General features: G+C 45.3%; 1 protein-coding gene across 1 annotated transcript in view; it reads right to left on the bottom strand.

Moving 5' to 3' along the window:
* LOC126298888 (rho GTPase-activating protein 45-like) overlaps positions 1–14191 on the bottom strand; it is a 610977-nt gene extending 596786 nt beyond the window's left edge. The window contains exon 1 of the mRNA XM_049990422.1: positions 14151–14191. The gene's annotated coding sequence lies outside the window, so the exon portion shown is untranslated. The remainder of the gene's footprint in view (positions 1–14150) is intronic.
* Between the last annotated feature and the right edge of the window lie 7367 nt (positions 14192–21558).

The following is a 21558-nucleotide window of genomic DNA, read 5'->3' as shown; positions in this document are numbered from 1 at the left end:
GTCCGTCAACTGCACATACGGTTCACGTCCACGCTGTCGCGGCATGCTACCAGTGTTAAAGACTGCGATGGAGCTCCGTATGGCACGGCAAACTGGCTGACACTGACGGCGGCGGTGCACAAATGCTGCGCAGCTAGCGCCATTCGACGGCCAACACCGCGGTTCCTGTTGTGTCCGCTGTGCCGTGCGTGTGATCATTGCTTGTAAAGCCCTCTCGCAGTGTCCGGGGCAAGTACGGTGGGTCTGACACACCGGTGTCAATGAGTTCTTTTTTCCATTTCCAGGAGTGTATTTGGGAGTACGCATTAGAAGTGATTTAAAATGGAATGATCACATAAAGTTGACTGTCGGTAAAGCAGATGCCAGACTGAAATTCATTGGAAGAGTCCTAAGGAAATGCAATCCGAAAACAATGGAAGTAGGTTACAGTACGCTTGTTCGCCCACTGTTTGAATACTGCTCAGCAGTGCGGCATCCGTACCAGATAGGGTTGATAGGAGAGATAGAGAAGATCCAACGGAGAGCAGCGCGCTTCGTTACAGAATCACTTAGTAATCGCGAAAGCGTTACGGAGATGATAGATAAACTCCAGTTGAAGACTGCAGGAGAGACGCTCAGTAGGTCGGTACGGGCTTTTGTTGAAGTTTCGAGAACATACTTTCACCGAGGAGTGAAGCAGTATATTGCTCCCACCTACGTATATCTCGCGAAGAGACCATGAGGATAAAATCAGAGAGATTAGAACCCACACAGAGGCATACCGACAATCCTTCTTTCCACGAACAAAACGAGACTAGAATAGAAGGGAGAACCGATAGAGGTACTCAAGGTACACTCCGCCGCACACCGTCAGGTGGCTTGCGGAGTATGGATGTAAATGTAGATGTAGAAATAATTTGAACGAACAGTTTCGAAACATACCGTATATACGGAGTGTTGCAAAATGATACCGACAATCTTCAAAAGGCTGTAGAGGGTGTATTGAGGAACGAATTGATAATAAACAAATAAATTATATCTACCAGAAACATATTAAGTATCATCTGTGATAATGAATACAGGCCAAAGTAATGAATTAAAATTTGTACCAAGGCCAAGATTCTAACCCAGGTCTCGTGCTCATTAGGCACATCTGATAACCACTCTTTCTTTTTTTCAATGGAGTGAACTCGATCTAGCGACTTCGTGGCTACATTGAGCGACTTTTACCACTCTTTTATCCTTGCATTCCTGAAATTAACTGAAATCTACAAAAAAGAAGGTAATGCTACCGCCACCTTTACCCCAAATGTTTGAGAAGAATCCCAAAAGAACAGCTCCACAGCTTCAGATACTGGCCACTGTCAAGAAAGACCCCCAACTTCTGTACCACCCTGGTACTGCAGCTAACACAGCTGCACGGATAACCTTATTATGCCTCTCCCCCCCCCCCCTCCCCCCCCCCCCCGCCCCAATACAAATTTCAATTCATGGATCAGCCCATCTTGATGTCCTCCGTCTTAACTTATGTCAGTATTGCAGAGGCTCTCCGACATTAGAATAGTGTGAATTCAAGTTAGCGAAGGAGACATACTAGGCTAATCCGTGCAGCTGTGTTAGCCACACTGCCAGGGATCTCCAGAGGTTAGTGCATCTGCCTAGTGAGCAGGAGACCTTGGTACAAATTTTAGTTCATTGTTTTGGCCTGTATTGATTACTATAAGTTGAGAATCTACGACGTGGAGAAATTATAGGCGCCTGTGCCTACCGCTAGACCAGCACTTCAGCCAAAAACGTGATTTTGTATACTTACAGTCCGTAGACGGAACGTCTTGCAATGTTTTCTGTTATTCAATTAACGTGAATGACTGCCACGATCGCCAGTGGAAGAGATGAAGATAATTGCTGCGTCAGCAGACCTGGTCTCCTATGACTGTGATCATCTGTTGCCTCAGTGAATGATGGTTTCGGATAGGGTTTTTCTCTGGGAGCTCTCTAAAAGTTCCAGTGTTTGTCAGTGTACAGGAGAAAAATGAAATTCAGTTGGAAAGCTGTGTCCAAAAACCGTCATCCGCCAAGGCAACGGAACATCGCATTCATAAAAGACGAGGCCTGCCCACGCAGCAGCTAGCTTTAATTTCTCCACTGACGATGGGGCAATCAGTCACGATCACTAAATAAAAAACAACTTTGAGAGACTTTTTCCTACGGTCCGTCAGCGGATAGTCTTATTTGTTGCCGAGAGGGTGGCCTAGCAGCAGGCGCCAGCGCCTATAGCGTTGGCACTCTGTAGCGTCACTGGACGACATTTCTGGACATGGGTTTCTATACTCAATTTACTCTCAAGACACCCTCTGCAACCCCTCGAAGTTTGGCGGTATCGTTCTGTAACACCCCATATATTCATACCTTATAATGTTCAAAAAGCCATGCAATAAATTAAAATAAAAAAATTTGGAAAGCAACATAAGACCATGTATAATAAGAAAAAAATAATGTTAGGAGAAGTAGCAACTGATCCCGAGCAATAAAACTATGAGGTCCTGTATGTGCGTGCTAGAAGAATTCTGTTGAATTCCTGTTGCGTGATGTATGACACAATTTTAAAAGTTTCTGTATGTGGAAAAATCGTGCAGAAAATGTTGTAGGGAAGATAATCCATACACTGCATTTCATTGGCCAAACAGATGGAAGATACAAGAAATGCTCTAAAGAAACTCTTTGCACTACACTCATCCACCCTTTTCTAGAGCTTTGCTGTGCACTATGCGATTCTTTCAGACGGGATTGACAGAACAAACGAAAGAAGTCACAAAAGAGCGGCGCGCTTTGTGACATCACGAAATAGGGAAGATAAACGATTTTGGATGGCCATCACTAAAACAAAGACGTTACGCAGTGCAGAAAAATATTTTCAGGAAGTTCCTATCGACACCTTTATTCTCTGTATGCCAAAGTACATAGTGGTTATAAATAAACTTATCGTACTGGAGTCAGTGTAGACGGAAAACAATTTACTGATTGGATACTCGGCTTCAATGGAATGATGTGCAGACTGTGCGCTGCAGGAATTGCGTTGGTTCAAATAGCTCTGAGCACTATGGGACTTAACTTCTAAGGTCATCAGTCCCCTAGAACCCAGAACTACTTAAACCTAACTAACCTAAGCAAATCACACACATCCATGCCCGAGGTAGGTTTCGAACCTGTGACCGCAGCGGTAGCGCGGTTCCAGACTGTAGCGCCTAGAACCGCTCTGCCATCCCGGCCGGCGATTTGCTTTGTTAATAGTGTCATGACATGCTGTTAGGCGATGGTATGTACGTATGTATTGAACCGGGGACCTAGAAACGATGGAGAGGCTTCGTCCCCGCCGTAGTCCTCAGTGGTACACAACACCACAACAGGCTACAGCAGTCCACACACCCCACCGCCGCCCCACACCGAACCCAGGGTTATTGTGCGGTTCGGCCCCCAGTGCATGGTACTGGTACGGCGACGTAGAATTGAAATACAAGCATCAGTTGGTACTACAGTCGCTGTCAACATGTGTCTAGTCAAGGTGAGCAGGGCTTTACTTGTAAAGTTGTTTCATTAAAACAACAATAATAGTGCCGCTGCTCTTCGAGACCATCGACGCATTAAAGGAATACGGAGAGGTCCCCTTTCCGCACCGGGGTTGAAGAGCATGTTTCCGAAGTTCGAATTAACTGGCGATTTGGGATTTGTTCCTGAAAGAGGTTGACGTCCAACTGCGCCACAAGCTGTTGAAGAGGTTACTGTTGCAATGGCTGAGAATGCTGTTCGCAATGTGCGATCTTCATGCAACGCAAGATCTGTATCTGTATCTAAATAAGTGTCCAAGGAATGGAAAAGCAACTGAAATCACTCAACAGAGGAAAGTCCACTGGACCGGATGGGATACCAATTCGATTCTACACATCGTACGTGAAAGAACTTGCACCGTTCTAACAGCCATGCACCGCCAGTCTCTAGAGGAACGGAAGGTTATAAATGATTGGAAAAGAGCACAGGTAGTCCCAGTTTTCAAGAAGGGTCGGCAAGCTGATGCGCAAAACTATAGGCCTATATCTCTGACATCGATCTGTTGTAGAATTTCGGAACATGTTTTTTTGCTCGCGTATCATGTCATTTCTGGACACCCAGAATCTACTCTGTAAGAATCAACATGGATTCCGGAAACAGCGATCGAGTGAGACCGAACTCGCTTTATTTGTTCATAAGACCCAGAAAATATTACATACAGGCTCCCAGGTAGATGCCATTTTGCTTGACTTCCGGAAGGCGTTCGCCTAATAAACAAAGCAAGAACCTACGGAATATCAGACCAGCTGTGTGGCTGGATTGAAGAGATTTTGGCAAACAGAACACAGCATGTTGTTCTTAATGGAGAGACGTCTACAGAGGTTAAAGTAGCCTCTGGCGTACCACAGGGGAGTGTTATGGGACCATTGCTTTTCACAATATATATAAATGACCTAGTAGATAGTGTCGGAAGTTCCATGTGGCTTTTCGCGGATGATGCTCTAGTATACAGAGAAGTTGTAGCATTAGAAAATTGCATCGAAATGCAGGAAGATCTGCAGCGGATAGGCACTTGGTGCAGGGAGTCTCAACTGACCCTTAACATAGACAAATGTAATGTATTGCGAATACATAGAAAGAAGGATCCTTTATTGTATGATTTTATGATAGCGGAACAAACACTGGCAGCAGTTACTTTTGTAAAATATCTGGGAGTACGCGTTCGGAATCATTTGAAGTGGAAAGATCATATAAAGTTAATTGTTGGTAAGGCGGGTACCATGTTGAGATTCGTTGGGAGAGTCCTTAGAAAATGTAGTGCATCAACAAAGTAGGTGGCTTACAAAACACTCATTCGGCCTATACTTGAGCATTGCTCGTGTGGGATCCGTACCAGACAGAAGAGATAGAGAAGATCCAAAGAAGAGCAGCGCGTTTCGTCTCAGGGCTATTTGGTAAGCGTGATAACGTTACGGAGATGTTTAGCAAACTCAAGTGGCAGACTCTCCAAGAGAGGCGCTCTGCATCGCGGTGTAGTTTCAAAATGGTTCAAATGGCTCTGAGCACTATGGGACTAAACATCTGTGGTCATCAGTCCCTTAGAACTACTTAAACCTAACTAACCTAAGGACATCACACACATCCATGCCCGAGGCAGGGTTCGAACCTGCGACCGTCGCGGTCACGCGGTTCAAGACAGAAGCGCCTAGAACCGCACGGTCATACCGGCCGGCGGGTGTAGCTTCCTGTCCTGGTTTCGAGAGGGTGAGTTCCTGGATGAGGTATCGAATATATCGCTTCCTCCTACTTATACCTCCCGTGGAGATCACGAATGTAAAATTAGAGAGACTCGAGCGCTCACGGAGGCTTTCCGGCAGTCGTTCTTCCCGCGAACCATACGCAAGTGGAACAGGAAAGGGAGATAATGACAGTGGCACGTAAAGTGCCCTCCGCCACACACCGTTGGGTGGCTTGCGGAGTATAAATGAAGATGTTGATGTAGATGAACTGAACGTTCCACGGACCACTGTTCGGAAAGTGCTGCGACCAATAGTGAAATGGTAGCCTTACAAACTTTCAAGACGTTATGGATGCAGATGGTCGCTACATTGAGCAATATTTGTAAGCTGGAACGTAAGTATAGTACTCATTAACAAATGTGGAAATTAAAAAATGTGTTTCTTCCAATGATTTATTCGTTATCTGTCTTCCGAATGTCCTTAAAAATGTATCTGCGAAGTTTCTTTTTCTACGATTACTCGTTTTTGATGGGGGCCCTCTCAAGTAGCGAGATTTTAATTGTAACCACCCTATGTATTGTTATCTCTCATTACCTATAGAAATCGGGTAGGGGGGAGGGGGAGAGAGATTAATCAACATGGCAGAATAAAGATCAGAGTTCATATGGTACGAGTTTAGTTGAAACTGTGAATGTGGTGTCTTGCGCCTTATACCAAGCACTGAAGTGTGAATTACGGAGTAATCAATGGTTCAAATGGCTCTGAGCACTATGCGACTTAACTTCTGAGGTCCTCAGTCGCCTAGAACTTAGAACTAATTAAACCTAACTAGGCTAAGGACATCACACACATCCATGCCCGAGGCAGGATTCGAACCTGCGACCGTAGCGGTCGCTCGGTTCCAGACTGCAGCGCCCAGAACCGCACGGCCACTTCGGTCGGCTACGGAGTAATCAAGTGGATGCAGATCAACATGTCATTTATTAGCTTAGTGTTGTTATGATGCAAAAAAGTGTCGGATTCACAATAAGCAAATAATTTCGGACCCTACGGCGCGGTGTTAAATGAATACGACGGGAATGAAATTCCGCTAGAAAATAGCCGTGCAACGTTAGGAGGTAGCTATCGGATCGGCACAACGCACTTGAGTTTTGCCACAGTCTTCTTTCAGCTAGCTGATCGATCGTGGCGGGTTCTACTGTGAGCTCACATGGCCAGCAGCAGAGAGAAGGGACTGCAGACGTATTCCCGCCGCCGACCTCAAAGGCGGCTGTGGCGCCTGCAGATGAATGAAAGGAATTAAGCCGGCCGCCGCCACTCAAAGGGGTATTATTCCCGCAGGCTGCACAAACGTGGCTCCACAAATGGAGTAATCAATTGTGACTTCTTAAAGGCTGCTTTTGTAGCGTGTTTACTGTTGGCTCGTGACACTTTTCGTCAGCTCGACTTAGATAATGTTATGTTTTTAATAAAATACTCGCTCATAGCTTCGAACTACTTCAGATTTTTGCCAGTCACAACCAGTTTCAGTGTCGGGCGGTAGAAACGAAGATCTTTGCATATTGTTATGGCACTACAAAAACACTGCAGTTTGCTTGAAAGTCGAGAAACTGTAGCTTTCAATTCGTATTCTAGATTAATTATCTGTTGCGATGACGCTGAGGATTCGGTCGGGCGTGGTGGAGTTCAAGTCCTCGTCCGGAGATCAGAGTTTATGTGTTCCATGAATTTCGAAAATGACGCACGATGCATGCTGTGATAGTTCACTTGAAAGGCCAACATTCGGTTTCCTGCCCATCCTTGTTCAGTCTGTAGTCATTCTCCGTCTCTGCCAACATCGCCCTTGACATCGCGCAAAAACCTTGTTCATCTTACTATATTAGACCGGGTGATCAAAAAGTCAGTATAAATTTCAAAACTGAATAAATCACGGAATAATGTAGATAGAGAGGTACAAATTAACACACATGCTTGGAATGACAATGGGTTTAATTAGAGCCAAAAAAATACAAAAGTTCAAAAAATACCCCACAGATGGCGCTTCATCTGATCAGAACAGCAATAATTAGCATCAAAAAGTAAAACAAAGCAAAGATGATGTTCTTTACAGGAAATGCTCCAAATGTCCACCATCATTCCTCAACAATAGCTGTAGTCGAGGAATAATGTTGTGAACAGCATGTCCAGAGCTACGGTGAGGCATTGGCGTCGGATGTTGTCTTTCAGCATCCCTAGAGATGTCGGTAGATCACGATACACCTCCGACTTCAGGTAACCCCAAAGCCAGTAATCGCACGGACTGAGGTCTGGTAGCCTGGGAGGCCAAGCATGACGAAAGTGGCGGCTGAGCACACTATCATCACCAAACGACGAGCGCAAGAGATCTTTCAAGCGTCTAGCAATATGGGATGATTCTAATAAAATCCCATGTTATTCCAAGCATGTGTGTCAATTTTTACCTCTCTATCTACATTATTCCGTGGTTTATTAAGTTTCCAAATTTATACTAACTTTTTGATCACCCGGTATGTTGTCTGCAGTAAACAACGAGCGGTTTGTGGGCCTACCTCGAAGTGCCTGCGACGATGAACGGATTAGAGACGGATCGCAAACTCAAACTGTAAAGCGTAAGGAAGGAACCATCCCAACGTTAGCCTTAGGCCAATCACAGAAGTTTCAGTGTGAATGTCCCAAAGGGAATTTGGGCGCTGTTCTCCCGAGAACAAGTCTCGTGTCTTACTAACGCGTCACCTCGTTCTGTGACCTCGACGTAAAGCAATCTTTCGACCTTATCCTGAGACCCTTTTGAACTGTTCTGCCATTTTTAATGAACTATGATCCTTTTAACATGTTTTCTATTTTGATGTCCCATCTGATTCATATCATATTTCATTACTAGAATGTATATCATTCCATATGATGAAACTGGAAAGTAAAAGTAGAATTAAAAGAAATGAAAGACACAAAAAATGCCTATATGCACTTTCAGTGTAACCTAGATTAACAAGCTACTGGCTGCTGTCAATGAAGTCGTGACTGAGAAAGTCACAAATCTAATAAATCTCTCGAAATTAGGTGCAGACAATTTTTCACTGTCACCATGATTATTACTTACTAACTCCAGATGACAATAACTGTGATCGATGCGTTGTTCCGCTATTCAGTATTGTTGTCTAGTAACTGTGGATGATAATGGTAGTGATTGATGCTGTTTGCTGTTATGAATGCAAAGAATCGCCTGAATGAGAAGAATCCCTTTCGTCGCATTCGAGAGCGAATGGATGGTGCATTGTCGTGCTGAAGATGCAGATCACTTACAGGGTAAAAATGGCGAACGAACAGATGCACACAATTGGACAGAACGTTCACGAATCCTTTACCGCTGAAAGAGGATGTAAAACGTACCAGGGGGCCTGTTTCATCCCATAGAAACATCCCGAACGCGAGAATAGCTTTAACATCAGCAAAAAAAAAAAAAAAAAAAAAAAAAAGGCGCTACATTTCATGTGGCTTTCGAAGCGCATTATCGTGTTTCTAGATTTTTTTTATTCCAGTCAAAATTTTTGGACGCTTTGACTATCGAATGGTGATGTTTCCGCGCCCATATTAATCTCTGTGCCATGTGACGTTCAATGATCATGGGCACACCTACGGCCGGTGTATTCTCTGCGTCATAGCACTGTGGTGGTTGAGCATTTTGTGGCGCCGGCCGGTGTGACCGAGCGGTGCTAGGCGCTTCAGTCTGGAAGCGCGCGACCGCTACGGTCGCAGGTGAGAATCCTGTCTCAGGCATGGATGTGTGTAATGTCCTTAGATTAGTTAGATTTAAGTAGTTCTGAGTTCTAGGGACTGATGACCTCAGATGTTAAGTCCCATAGTGCTCAGAGCCTTTTGAACCATTTGAACTATCGTGTGGCTGTTACTCATCACTTATCATCCAAGTGATATACGCGCTGTAGCTCGTCTATCATCTGTTTATGTGAGCAACAGTCGGTGCTCATTGCAGCTGACTCAGACGGCAACGTTTCTCTAAGAATCGCTCTACTCCCACTACAGCTTTGGCCAACCGTAGAAATGAAGTGCCCCAATCTGTTTGTTACTCACGATCTGGCCTTGGTCAAGTGTTACACTGTCTGTTCATACAAAGACTTACTACATATCAGTCATGTGATCGACCCAACTATTCCATTCTTCGTTGCGACAGCCACATCTTATTTGTAACGCTGCAACCAAGTCTAATTCAGATGCACCTGGGTGTGTATTCAAATAAAGCTGGTATTAGACATCGGAATGACAGTTGAGCAAAGAATATGCAAGAAGCGCGATTTTCGTATCAACCTGGGGCCAGATCGTGGATGCTTGTCCGAAGCATTATTGCCCGCTTCAGTGGTACGTATAAGGCCAGTACCGGCACGAAGTTGGAGATGGATGAAATGCGCTTCTTGTTAATCCAGATACTGGCTGCGTCCAACACAGTAGCTGCCCCCTATCTACAGCTCGTATGCGTAATTTCTGTCATTGCAAAACATTTTGGATTGTGCAAAGGTTCTTCTATTATATTGCAGTCACTGTTCCGTTTCTATGTGTGAGCCTCAATTTTCTTCTTTATTACCTTATTATCTGCAAACAGTACTGTGCATAGATTAGTATGTGCATCTAATTTAATTCCTGTATAATTATCTGTTTTCCAATTTTCTAAGGACTTCGTCAGTCAAAATGGTAAAATACTGGGTGGAAGAGAATACCCTTGTCTCACTTCTTGATTTATTTTACTCAAATATGTCCGTTTTTTCCATATGTGTTTTGTTTCATGATATAAGCTTTTGCTTGCTTTTATGAATTATGTTAGATAGATAGCAGTACATAATCTAAACCAATTATCCACTGAATACAACCTTAACACCCGATTACGTAAGTCGAAAGTCCAAGGTAAATGTCCTTCTTGATCGAAGACGGTAATTAACTCGAAAATAATTGAATGGGAGTCATATATTGAATATCTGGGCTGCAACGAGAGTCATGATTAAGATCATGAGATAGAAGAAACCTGACATTTATTTCAAGCCTGGAAATATACACAGAAAATTTAATTACATATCCCAAAGAAAAAGAAAAATGAAATTTAACAAAACTATGCCAATGACACTAGGGAAGTGAGAGAGGTTCGTGAAGAGAGTAACGGTCTGCACACCAAAAGATTTAATTAAAAATGGAAACGTCCGCAATGAGTAAATGCACACACAGTTAATGAGGAAAAAACTGAATACAGAGATAAGGTGAAATAAATGCGAATAAAATGAGAGATGAAAGATAGCTAAAGAAAATCCTGAACTAGGATCCGAAAGAATGGAGAGACGCAAGTGACCAAGGAGACAATGGACACAGCTCTGTGAAAACGGAACAGACAGATGGCTAATGTCTGTATGCAAGACGACAACTACTGACGTTTTTAGTATGAGAAAGTTAAGTGGGCACCTTTATATCTACTTTAACTGGCAAATCATGACTGTAAGTGCAGATACGTAAGAACTTTTTAACATAGAAAGAAGTCCTACCATTTAACTCAGCTTGTGAGTAAGCGACTTTTGCTTTACACCAACAAAACAGAAGGGGGCGGGGGAGGGGGGAGGGGGGGGAGAAAATACCCGACAGCATCCTCCATCACAGTGACCCAATGCATTTCGTAAGAACTACTTTTCACCGTAATTGAAATTCATTATCTCCGCCACACATGCCGTGAATTAGCAATACTGAATCCACAGATTTTAGGATTGGTTATAGTAGATTCAGTTATGTCGTTGCGTAATGTCGAGGTTAAGAAAACGCGTAGCGGTGCCACGTAAAGCATGGATTCATGAGGTGAGCCTATATTTAACTTAGTCGCCGGTAACATCAATGCAGTTTCTTGTAGACGACTCATTAAAACAAACACACACACACACACACACACACACACACACACACACACACACACACACACACATGCACACTCGCACGGATACGCACACGCTCGCACACTTTAAATGTTAACAAAGTGGTTCATACAAAATCATTTAGATTATTTTAAACAGTTACAAGACTGCCTTAATTCACGTTAACCTCACTGTGAAAACAAAAGTGATATCCATGTATTACTGTTATGAAAATCTGTTACTTGGAGTGGAACAGTCTATAGCACATACATAAGAGTATAGTGAGGCACACATTTCATTGCGGAACACCCATTAAGCGATTCCGAGCTGACATGTTTATGCGCTTACTGAAAAAAAAAAAATCATGAGAGTGCCACGGCTGAGGAAATTATGTTATCCAAACGCAATACATCTTAGTATACAACATTAGTACATGCTCCTCCCCTGTCTTCTGTAATTACTCATGCTATTTGCGTGCAGTCAAGTTCTTGGCTCTGCAGTGCGGCACCTAATTATTACTTTATTTCTGATAATCTCTGTTAATATTACATATCGCTGCGAGTATAATTCTTGGAATCTCATAATAACTAAATAGATCATTGTTGTTGTAGTATCGAAATTAGAGTATCATCACTATCACTGCACTGCGAAACTGAATGGGAAGAAATAGCAAAAGGAGTAATGTATCTATAGCACTCTGTGGTTCAAACCGTAAAATTACCCTCATGTTGACTTTTTCAGGGAAAGTACAGGATTCAGACGTGTAAATGAAGCTGTGAGATCTCATGCGTGCACCGACGCTAATCTGTTCAGAATTAAGACAATCAGTGAAAGCGCGAAGCATTGTCGAACAAATCTTGTCCTAGCCACTCACTACCTAAAATGGTCCTATTCAGAAGGAAGCTGCACAATAATGAAAATGATTAGAGTAGTGGATATTCATGTTAAACAGTGTTCATTTTCACAGGAAGCTGCAAGTAATTTATATTGGTACGCATGAAGTGATTTGGGGACATCTTCCAATTATAAATATATTTTGTATTTTCATATGCAATAAGCACGACTGCATTCTTTGGGCTGCGTCATAAATATTTTTCATTAAGACACGGTTGCACTTTCTAAAAAACTATCTTCGTCGGGCGATCTGAATATTGCACGAATTTTGTTTAAGAATAAAAACATACGTTAAAGGACTTTTCACCTCTTGATTTTTATCTGAAATGATATGCTGTCCAGTAGACCATAAGTACCTCTATTTTTTTTTAAAAAAAAGTCGAGGTGTAAGATGTTTTTAAACCTTTAATGAATATTTTGTACAAAACTGTGTAAATGTTCAGAACGGATATTGACGATTCTTTTTGAATGAAGAGTGTCACATTTCTCGGTTAAAACATGTATTTGCTGCAAAAAGTTGTCGCTGCAACGAACTTGCCAAATATATCTGTGGGGATAGTGGTTTGCCGTCCGCTAGCGTAGGTGATAACGTAATTCTGTCCCATTAAACTTAGGATTAGGAATGCTTGGGCCTAAAAACTTATCTCAGCACTCCCAACTAAGTGTTTTTGGAACTTATCCTAATAATCTAGCGCAACAAGCATCTGTGTTACTGGAGAGGTAACGTAAACGCTTACGAGATGCTAGATTGCAGCTAGATTGTTCACAGGTTTGTTTACGCCACAGGAAAGCGTCACGGAAATACTGAATGACGTGAACTGGCGGACGCTTCAAGATAGACGTCAAGTAAGCTTGCTCACACAGTTTGAAGAGCCAGTATTAAATGGGGAATCTAAGAACACTCCACAGCACCCGACCTATCACCGCGAAGACAAGGCGTCCAATTACAGCTCACACACGGCTTCCCTCACTCCACACGTGAATGGAATGGCAGGAAATCCTAATACGTGATAAGTGTGCCACGTACTTCACACAGTTTTACGGAGTGTGTATCTAGATGCAAATTTCAAACAGGAGTGACAGTCGAGTTAGTAATGTCACACAAATGCCTAAGAGCAACAGTGAGTAGAGATGTGAAGTGGAGTTATCACGTAACCAAAGGTTAGCTCTAGCGGACGACAATCTACAATTTTTCTTACAATTGCAGTTGTTTACAAAATTCTTGGACGATTCGAGTCGGAGTACCGATGAAATGCTCGAGATCCAACTCAGGTCGGATTTTAAGTGACGTGAAGAATGTACAAAGATAAGGGAATGGTAAAAGGCTTGATTGATTGCTGGGAAGGAGCATCAGGAATGATAAAAGATCTCAACAGGCAGACGCTGCAAGAAAGACGCGTTGTTTCTCGCGAGAGCTTGTCCAGGAACATCCGAAAGCCAGCTATTAGAACAGAGACTACGAATTTTTTTCCTACTTCCTACTTCTCGATCCCGTGGAGATCGTAAAGTTGAAATTAAACTTGTCCGAAACGTACAGGAAGTCATTCGTTCGACGCTCCATACGTTGCTGCAGCGCGAAGAAATCTTCAGACATGTGGCACAATAAAAAGTGCTCTATACCACATACTCGAGAGTGACTGGCATAGAATACGTCTAGAAACTTATTGCAGATATTTGAGCCCTCGTCTAGGGAATGCTGCACTCACATTTCATCAACCAAACATAACATTAATTATAAGGAAATAATAGTTTATTTCTTACACTGATAGTGCAATCCTCAATTTTTTTTTAATCGCCGATTGTGTGTATGGCGGTTTGAGAATTGGAGTGATCTACAGTTAGAGTGGCGAGCGAATCAACTGATAAGCTATTTCTATTAAATAGCAGTGACGCAGGAGCGGGAGCAAGTATTAGGAACGTTAACCACAGGTCAATGTTGTAGTCAGTCACACTGGAAACATAAAAGAAATATCCGCATCTGCACTGTGCACCACTAGGCCACAATGTAAGGAAGTGATACTGTTGTAAGAGAACGGCACGAGATTTTAGCACGGCGCCAGTGGGGCACGTGACAGCTTACCTCTGCGGGCGCTGGTGCGGCATGCCGTGTGGGCGCGCGGCCGGCGACTGAGCAGCGGCAGGGCCGCGCCCGCTGCCTCGCGGCGTGCTGCTGCGTGGCTGCCGTGGGGCGGCTATCTTTAGCGCCGCCGCCGCCGCCGCCGCCCCTCGCCCCCGCACCATTCAGCGCGCTGCTATACAACTGCGCGCCCTTATCTACCGCCGTCCACTGTGCCGCGACCTTTTTGTACTACCTGCCAATAACCACCACCTCCACCTCCACCTCCACCCCGACATCGCGCTTCGGTGTTGGGCTGGCTTCGTGCTGCACGCCCGCTTACACCTCGCAACACTGCTTGCGACACAATTACTTCGCTGTGCTTTAGTTTTCCGTTCCCATATACAGATAACGAATGAATTCCCCATTTAAAACTGCATACAACTTTTCTTTTTTTCAAATTCATATACAGGGTGTTACAAAAAGGTACAGCCAAACTTCCAGGAAACATTCCTCACACACAAATAAAGAAAAGATGTTATGTGGACATGCGCCCGGAAAAGTTTAATTTCCATGTTAGAGCTCATTTTAGTTTCGTCAGTATGTACTGTACTTGCTCGGTTCAACGCAAGTTGGCCCACTTGAAGGAAGGTAATGTTGACTTCGGTGCTTGTGTTGACATGCGACTCATTGCTCTACAGTACTAGCATCAAACACATCAGTACGTAGCATCAACAGGTTAGTGTTCATCACGAACGTGGTTTTGCAGTCAGTGCAATGTTTACAAATGCGGAGTATGGATTAGCACGGGGAAATGGCCGTGGCGCGGTACGTTTGTATCGAGACAGATTTCCAGAACGAAGGTGTCCCGACAGGAAGACATTCGAAGCAATTGATCGGCGTCTTAGGGAGCACGGAACATTCCAGCCTATGACTCGCGACTGGGGAAGACCTAGAACAACGAGGACACCTGCAATGGACGAGGCAATTCTTCGTGCAGTTGACGATAATCCTAATGTCAGCTTCAGAGGAGTTGCTGCTGTACAAGGTAACGTCGACCACGTCACTGTATGGAGAGTGCTACGGAAGAACCAGTTGTTTCCGTGACAAGAATCCGCACGCAATTGTGCAATCTCGTCATCAACACAGATTTTCAGTGAACGTTTGGGCAGGCATTGTTGCTGATGTCTTCATTGGGCCCCATGTTCTTCCACCTACGCTCAATGGAGCACGTTATCATGATTTCATACGGGATACTCTACCTGTGCTGCTAGTACATGTGCCTTTACAAGTACGACACAACATGTGGTTCATGCACGATGCAGCTCCTGCACATTTCAGTCGAAGTGTTCGTACGCTTCTCAACAACAGGTTCGGTGACCGATGGATTGGTAGAGGCGTACCAATTGCATGGCCTCCACGCTCTCCTGACCTCAACCCTTTTGACTTTCATTTATGGGGCATTTGAAAGCTCTTGTCTACGCAACCCCGGTACCAAATGTAGAGACTCGTCGTCCTCGTATTGTGGACGGCTGTGATACAATACGCCATTCTCCTGGGCTGCATCAGTGCATCAGGGATTCCATGCGACGGAGGTGGATGCATGTATCCTCGCTAACGGAGGACATTTTGAACATCTCCTGTTACAAATTGTTTGCAGTCACGCTGATACGTTCTGTTGCTGTGTGTTTCCATTCCATGGATTATGTGATTTGAAGAGAAGTAATAAAATGAGCTCTAACATGGAAAGTAAGCGTTTCCGGACACATGTCCACATAACATATTTTCTTTCTTTGTGTGTGAGGAATGTTTCCTGAAAGTTTGGCCGTACCTTATTGTAACACCCTGTATAGTGTATACGTTTTATCTATTAAGCTGAGAGGCTGTGGCGGTGAACAAAAATACATTGACGGAAATGCAAAATTTCCATTGTTAAACGTCAGTCCGATATTTATCGGAATTTGAGGAGATGCCAATCACATAATAGTTATCAAATGATTATACACTACTGGCAATTAAAATTGCTACACCACGAAGATGACGTGCTACAGATGCGAAATTTAACTGACAGGAAAAAAATGCTGTGATATGCAAATGATTAGCTTTTCAGAGAATTCACACAAGGTTGGCGCCGGTGGCGACACCTACAAGGTGCTGACATGAGGAAAATTTCCAACCGATTTCTCATACACAAACAGCAGTTGCCCGGCGTTGCCTAGTGAAACGTTGTTGTGATGCCTCGTGTAAGGAGGAGAAATGCGTACCATCACGGTTCCGACTTTGATAAAGGTCGGATTGTAGCCTATCGCTATTGTAGCTAATCGTATTGCGACATTGCTGCTCGCGTTGGTCGAGATCCAATGACTGCTAGCAGAATATGGACTCGGTTGGTTCAGGAGGGTTATACGGAACGCCGTGCAGGATCCCAACGGCCTCCTATCACTCGCAGTCGAGATGACAGGCATCTTATCCGCATGGCTGTCACGGATCGTGCAGCCACGTATCGATCCCTGAGTCAACAAATAGGAACGTTTGCAAGACAACCGTCTGAACGAACAGTTCGACGACGTTTGCAGCAGCACGGACTATCAGCTCGGAGACCATGGCTGCGGTTACTCTTAACGCTGCATCACAGACAGGAGAGCAAGCGATGGTGTACTCATCTACGATCCTGGGGGCACGATTGGCAAAATATCATTTTTTTCCGGATGAATCCAGGTTTTGTTTACACCATCATGATGGTCCCATCCGTGTTTAGCGACATCGCGGTGAACGCACATCGGAAGCTTGTATACTTCATTGCCGTACTGGCGTATCACCCGGCGTGATGGTATGGGGTGCCATTGGTTACACATCTCGGTCACCCCTTGTCCGCATTGACGGCACTTTTAACAGTGGACGTTACATTTCAGATGTGTTACGACCCGTGGCTCTACCCTTCAAAAAACGGTTCAAACGGCTCTGAGCACTACGGGACTTAACATCTATGGTCATCAGTCCCCTAGAACTTAGAACTAAGTAAACCTAACTAACCTAAGGACATCACACAACACCCAGTCATCACGAGGCAGAGAAAATCCCTGACCCCGCCAGGAATCGAACCCAGAAACCCAGGCGCGGGAAGCGAGAACGCTACCGCACGACCACGAGCTGCGGAAGCTCTACCCTTCATTCGATCCCTGCGAAACTCTATATTTCCGCAGGACAGTGCTCGACCACGTGTTGCAGGTCCTGTACGGGCCTTTCTCGATACAGAAAATGTTCGACTGTTGCCCTTGCCAGCACATTCTCCAGATCTCTCACCAATTGGAAACGTCTGGTCAATGGTGGCCGAGCAACTGGCTCGTCACAATACGTTAATCACTACTCTTGATGAACTATGGTATCGTGTTGAAGCTGCATGGGCAGCTGTACTTGTACACGCCATCCAAGTTCTGTTTGACTCAATGCCTAGGCGTATCAAGGCCGTTATTACGGCAAGAGGTCGTTGTTCTGGGTACTGATTTCTCGGGACCTATGCACTCAAATTGAGTGAAAATATAGTCATATGGCAGTAATAGTATAATATATTTGTCCAATGAATACCCGTTTATCATCTGCATTTCTTCTTGGTGTGGCCAGAAGTGCACATTCATTTTATTCGGAACTTATATCCATATTACGAGTTGCGGCCCCGACGAGCACGAATACACTCTTGCGTTCATTGTACTGTGGAAGCCAACAGCCTCCAAATGTCATCCGGAGAATTTTATTATCATATCCCAACGTATGTTGTATTACTCTGAGCCGGACGGAGTGGCCGAGCGATTCTGAGCGCTACAGTCTGGAACCGCTCTTATAGTGCTCAGGGCCATTTGAACAATTTTTTATTACTCTGAAGTGACAAGTCATGAGATAGCGTTATGCACATATGCAGATAGCGGTAGTATCACGTACGCAAGGTATAAAAGGGCAGCGCATTTTGCGTATGGTTGTCACTGCTGACATACAAGCAACACTGAGTGAAATAACCGCAGAAATCAATGTAGGACTACGACGAAGAAGTCGTTAGGACAGTGCGGCGAAATTTGGCATTATTGGGCTATGGGAGTAAACGACCGACGTGAGTGCCTTTGCTAACAGAACGACATCGCTTGCAGCGCCTCTCCTGGGCTCGCGACCATATCGGTTGGACCCTAGACGACTAGAAAACCGTGACCTCGTCTAATAAGTCTTGATTTCAGCTGATAAGAGCTGATCGTGCGTTCGAGTGTGGCGCAGACCTCACGAAGCCATGGACCCAAGTTGTCAACAAGGCACTGTGCAAGCTTGCGGTGGCTCCATATTATGTGTTTACATGGTATGGAATAGGACCTCTGATCCAGCTGAACCGATTGTTGACTGGAAATGGTTATGTTCGGCTACCTGGAGACCATTTGCAGCCATTCGTACACTTTATGTTGGCAATTAACTGTAGAATTTTTGTGGATGTCAATGCGCTATGTCACTGGGCCACAGTTGCTCCTGGTCGGTTTGGAGAACATTCTGGACGATGGGCAAAAGAAGTGCCGACACGAAATTAGGAGGTATCCCATTACTTTTTTCAATTTAGTGTACTTCATTAAGATTTCTCTCTGGAGATTGGTACGAAGGTATATACCATCTGACTATCTCGGCAGATATTACTGGACATTAATATGAAGTATGACAACCCTTCGCCTACATGACAGCTTGAAATGTGTTGGGGACACTTACAATGAGGTGTCTGAGTATCTATCGAGGAATGGCAGTCCATTCTTCCTCAAGACCAGAAAGCAGAGGGAGGTAGTGATGTCGGACGCTAGGACCTTGAGCTAAGTCGACGTTCTAACTCATTATAAAGTGCATTTGGGTTTATGTCGTGACTCTGGGCAGGTCAGTCCATTTCCACAACGTTATTGTACAAAAACCATTATCTCACACGTGTTGCTTTATAACAGGATGAATTGTCTTTCTGATACAGTCATCGTCTCTGAACTACACTCCTGGAAATTGAAATAAGAACACCGTGAATTCATTGTCCCAGGAAGGGGAAACTTTATTGACACATTCCTGGGGTCAGATACATCACATGATCACACTGACAGAACCACAGCCACATAGACACAGGCAACAGAGCATGCACAATGTCGCCACTAGTACAGAGTATATCCACCTTTCGCAGCAATGCAGGCTGCTATTCTCCCATGGAGACGATCGTAAAGATGCTGGATGAAGTCATGTGGAACGGCTCGCCATGCCATTTCCACCTGGCGCCTCAGTTGGACCAGCGTTCGTGCTGGACGTGCACACCGCGTGAGACGACGCTTCATCCAGTCCCAAACATGCTCAATGGTGGACAGATCCGGAGATCTTGCTGGCCAGGGTAGTTGACTTACACCTTCTAGAGCACGTTGGGTGGCACGGGATACATGCGGACGTGCATTGTCCTGTTGGAACAGCAAGTTCCCTTGCCGGTCTAGGAATGGTAGAAGGAAGGGTTCGATGACGGTTTGGATGTACCATGCCCTATTCAGTGTCCCCTCGACGATCACCAGAGGTGTACGGCCAGTGTAGGAGATCGCTCCCCACACCATGATGCCGGGTGTTGGCCCTGTGTGCCTCGGTCGTATGCAGTCCTGATTGTGGCGCTCACCTGCACGGCGCCAAACACGCATACGACCATCATTGGCACCAAGGCAGAAGCGACTCCCATCGCTGAAGACGACACGACTCCATTCGTCCCTCCATTCACGCCTGTCGCGACACCACTGGAGGCGGGCTGCACGATGTTGGGGCGTGAGCGGAAGACGGCCTAACGGTGTGCGGGATCGCAGCCCAGCTTTATGGAGTCGGTTGCGAATGGTCCTCGCCGATACCCCAGGAGCAACAGTGTCCCTAATTTGCTGGGAAGTGGCGGTGCGGTCCCCTACGGCACTGCGTAGGATCCTACGGTCTTGGCGTGCATCCGTGCGTCGCTGCGGTCCGGTCCCAGGTCGACGGGCACGTGCACCTTCCGCCGACCACTGGCGACAACATCGATGTACTGCGGAGACCTCACGCCCCACGTGTTAAGCAATTCGGCGGTACGTCCACCCGGCCTCCCGCATGCCCACTATACGCCCTCGCTCAAAGTCCGTCAACTGCACATACGGTTCACGTCCACGCTGTCGCGGCATGCTACCAGTGTTAAAGACTGCGATGGAGCTCCGTATGCCACGGCAAACTGGCTGACAGTGACGGCGGCGGTGCACAAATGCTGCGCAGCTAGCGCCATTCGACGGCCAACACCGCGGTTTCTGGTGTGTCCGCTGTGCCGTGCGTGTGATCATTGCTTGTACAGCCCTCTCGCAGTGTCCGGAGCAAGTATGGTGGGTCTGACACACCGGTGTCAATGTGTTCTTTTTTTCCATTTCCAGGAGTGTAATTCTCTTCTGTACACAGCTAACCTTGCTAGAAGGTGTGTTCATATGCTTCAAATGGTTCAAAGGGCTATGAGCACTATGAGACTTAACACCTGAGGTCATCAGTCTTCTAGAACTTAGAGCTACTTAAACCTAACTAACCTAAGAACATCACACACATCCATGCCCCAGGCAGGATTCGAACCTGTGACCGTAGCGGTCGCGCGGTTCCAGACTCAAGCGCCTAGAACCGCTCGTCCACACCAGCCGGCCATATGCTTCAGCATTAACGTTTTGTTAAGAGCAATCAGGGGATCACAACGTAACCACGAGAAACGCTCCCATACCGTACCACCACTTTTTCTGCACTTGACTATTGGCACTACCCCTGATTGCAGGAGGTAACGTTCTTCAGGCATTCGTTAAATTCATGCACAGGGTATAGCGTCATTCATGACTCCAGTTCACACTTTCCAGTAGTCCAGTGTCCAGTGGCGTCGCTGTTTACGATACCTCAAGCATCGCCTAACACTGATTACAGAAATGTGTGCTTTATTAATTGTTGCTCGAATATTGTACCCCATTCTTTTCAACTTCCTACGCAACCCCATTGTGTTAGCTGGACTTCTGGTAGTACTTTCGAACTCATGAGTGATTCCTTCCACTGATTTCATGCGATTTTTACATGCTCGTCTTTCTCTGCCCATCAGTACGTGGGGTCTGCCTGGGCTTGGTTGAGCTGTGGTTGTCCTTGCGCGTTTCCACTTCACAACCACATCACCAACTTTCTTATTAAAGTCACATCCAATACCTAGTCCTTCTTCGAAGTAATTTACTTCTCTTGACCGTCCCATTCTGCTGTCACTTCTTCTCTACTGGCAACACAATACTCGCCGCCTCCTTTAACACCGAGGGGCCGGACTCTCAAGAGACTTTGTAGTCAGTTTCGCATTACATAGGGGTGTCTGCATGCTTTTCATCAGAGAGTGCACGTCTTCCCATCGCGTCCTAGACATAGTTAACAGGTGACG

The sequence above is a fragment of the Schistocerca gregaria genome, chromosome X (assembly GCF_023897955.1).
Source record: "Schistocerca gregaria isolate iqSchGreg1 chromosome X, iqSchGreg1.2, whole genome shotgun sequence".
Taxonomy (NCBI): Eukaryota; Metazoa; Arthropoda; class Insecta; order Orthoptera; family Acrididae; genus Schistocerca; species Schistocerca gregaria.
This window is presented reverse-complemented; position numbering and strand designations above follow the sequence as displayed.